The sequence below is a fragment of the Corvus brachyrhynchos genome, unplaced genomic scaffold (genome assembly GCF_000691975.1).
Source record: "Corvus brachyrhynchos isolate BGI_N302 unplaced genomic scaffold, ASM69197v1 scaffold399, whole genome shotgun sequence".
NCBI classification, from domain to species: Eukaryota; Metazoa; Chordata; class Aves; order Passeriformes; family Corvidae; genus Corvus; species Corvus brachyrhynchos.
The window spans coordinates 25,578-29,263 of NW_008240020.1; positions in this window are offsets into that span (position 1 = coordinate 25,578).

The window sequence follows — 3,686 nt, forward strand, 5'->3', positions numbered from 1 at the left end:
CTAAGGTACCTCAACATTTCCCAATCATTTAAAGGTAGTGACTTTGGAGATTTCACCCCTTCCCTCCAGAATTATATCCTCAAGTGTTCTACAGAGAACCTTTATTTGGCTTGTAACCTTGTTTAGTCGGATACCAGTTAGTAATTTAAAGTCCTGTGTAATTCCTGGACAGAAATATTTTCCGTTTACGAAACATTCAAAGCAGTTTTCCTTTCCCCAATTCTTTTTGCAGTGCAAAACACACTAAGTGTAATTTGTGTGAGTACTGTCGTATCTGCACAGTGTAAAAATTCTCATGCTATCATTGCAGAAATTGCTTATTTCTTTTGCAGAATTTTCTTTCTTCTCTATACTTCTCTTTGATCCTTACACTCTTCAGAATGAGTGTGGTCCAGAAGAATTATTGAATTTGTATGCAGATTCAGATAAAAGCTTCGCATATCTTCTCATGCAAAGAGATGTGGGATACCTCAGTTGAGAACTAAGAAACACAATGGGATTGACTTTGGCACAGGCAGTGTTGTGTTACATACATTTCAAATGTTTTGTTTGTTGGGGTTTTTTTAAAGTAGACATCCAGATTGATTCCATATCCCCTAATTTCTGGAGTCACTTGAACATTTGAGCAAATATCACTTCAGATTAATGATGAATGACTTAATTATTGGAGCATTATCACAGGACCTTTTATACAATTTCTAAGAAGAGTTAACTCTATGACCCTGCAATGCTCCATTCTGCTCCTAGTCAATTTATTAAATAGGGCTGATTTTTCTGTGAAGTATATCTTAAAATATCCTATAATTAAAATAATTGTATGTATTTTAGAAAGAAATTTTAAGAAGACTCTTAATTTTACTTGCAGTATATTTACAACATTAAGAAACACACAAGTTTTCATTCATGCAGTCTTACAGCAAAAACAACGTAATTCATTACACACTGGATAAAGAAAGCACTCTGGCTTGTCAGATTCCATGTTGCATTTAAACCCCTTAAACTGCTTCATTCACATTTCTAGAGATGTTTTATTAATTACACAACCCCCTCAGGTTTGCAAAATATTGTGGGGATGGTCTTCACAGATCCTCTTTCAGGGACCCACTGAGGTTGTTTGAAACAAAGAGCTGCCACTGTGCTGGTTTAGGTCAGATATTATGTACTTAAATAAACATCTCATTTCAGACATGGCATTTTCCGTGATATTCTGGAGTTCAACCTCCCTTATTTAAGCTCTTCTTAACAGTCTACTACATTAATTTGCAACTGTTGCTTGGGATTAAATTTTATGCCTATTATTTCAAGGAAATGCGAGTTAGTGAAACATGCCCAACTTCTAGAAAATTGTACTGCTATGCACTGGCACTGCAAGTGGACTCAGCTTGAATAATGAAGTTAGAAGTATTACTGTGTTAGCAAATACAATGCATGCTAGCACAGTCATTATCATTGTACAACAGTCTATATTATGTTTTTCATTCTGACAGCCATACCTTCTACAGCCCATCACCATGCACTTTGATCTTTTTCACCTGCCTTTTGTTCTTGCCATTTTATATTGCTGCTTTCCCAGGCTCTATGCAAGGGTAGACACAATTACCTTGACCTCTTGAGATATAATTATATTGTTTTATTTTTCATGGCTCATTTTGGCCATAATAAGTAAGTCAGCTCACATAACTTCTGTCTTACCTCTTTGCTTATTTAACTGGTCTTAATCTGCAGTTTTATTGCTTGTTTTGGCATCTTGTGCTACCCAGCTTTCCCACAACCACTCATTCTGTGTAGCCTTAATAATGCTTATTTAAATTTCAATGTAAAAAGTGCAGTGTACAATTTTTAGTATGCTACCTACAAATTAGTAGGTTTGCTTCTATGTATAGCCCCTGTATAGCCTGTTCTGCTTTCTGATTAAGTCTATGCCACTTTGCTGACTAGTCAACTAGTTATATATTACTGGTTTTCTATTTAAAATAAAATTAAGAGATGGAGACAGATGACAATAATTATAATTGGACTTGTGCAAGTCTATATGTGTATATGGGAGCACAAGGTTAAACTAATAAAAAAATGCCGTTGCCTATGAGAAGAAATGTCAGAGTCCTGCAGAAGTAGCTTTGGGCTAGCATGGTAAGGCAGTTTGCACAAGGAGAACAGCCTTGGCTTTCAGAAGGTATTTAAACAACAACAAAAAATATGTTGAAGGTGAGGCATTTCGATCTGTCTATATTGGTCTTTGCTGGAGTAAGCCATTAACTTTTGTTTACCGAAATCCACTTCTGCATTTGTTAGTGTTTTGTTTCTTAAAAAGTGAATCTGTACTTATGTAAAGATTATTTATATGCTATTCTGAGCCTGTTTTTGCTTGATTCAACTGAAAATACTTCTGCAGCCCAAGACCACTCTTTGCTTCTGACTGGTCCATGCCTTGCCCCAGTGTGTCAATATAATGGAGCATTTTCCTGAATTTGCACATAGCAGAATAATCCTACTAGTTCTTATAAATTAGGGCTAGAGTTCATGACAATCAACAGCCAATATTTTAGCTCCTGTGCTGAAGATTTTGTTAAAGTAAGAGTGAAGATTTTGTTAGGGTAAGTGTGAAGAAAGTAAGCGTAAAGTCACGAAATGGGTATGAACTGACAAATAAATGGAGAGAATTTTTTTTCAGCAAGTTGCATTGTGAGTCTGGTCTTTCTTCAGCAGCACAGAAGCCATTCTCCCATGCTCACACATTCACATCTTCCCATGCACATACTTTCCTAGAACTAGTTCCATTCATATGGATTTTGGTACAGTGATACATACTTCACCTTGGAATTCAATGCTGCCAGTAATTAGAATTTCAGTACATTTAATATTCTTAGGTATACGTAAATGGAGGATATAATGCATATGGAACATAAATAATTAGCAAAAAATAAGAGTAGAATTTTATAGGACTCTGCTTATTTTTCTGCTAATAAAATCTTTCTGAAGTTGAAGATTTATTATGATACATTAACACGATTTTCTGCACAACATAGGTTGTATACTCTCAAAGTCAATGCAGTCCTCACAAAAGTAATATATTATTCTAATTCTACATGTCTTTGTCAGTTTAAAATAATCAAAATAGTGACAGCAAATGACTTCCAGCTGTGTGGACAAGAACATAATATTTCCTTATTCCTTTATCATATTTTTTACATTGGATCTTTTGTTTCCTACACAGGAACAAATTGGTTAGCCTGAATTATGCCCAAACCTTATCTCATGCCTAAATACTCTTTTCTATGTGAAATGTTATGAAGAGCTAGTATTTTTGTTTTGTTTAAGCGGTAACATTTTTCATTCTTTCTGATTAAAAAATTACATATTCAAACTGTAATGATTTTTTTTTTTTTTTCATTTTAGTATGACCAGGTTGCTTTCTTTGCTAACAACAGCAGCAGCCAGAGAGTAGAAGTTTACTTTAGAATACCATTTTTTACACATTTACAAGCTGTTTATGTGACAGTTATAACCTAAGAGGTATCTAATTGACTTTTTTTCAAACACTCATGTTTCTTCACTGGAATAACCAACATATTTAGAAGCTGTTAGTGATCTTTCGGTAATAAATTTTTTCCTACAATTATGTGCCCCCGTAAAGAGCTGTTAACTCATTTATAAGCTATTAATTATTAATTCATTTCTCTAATGTA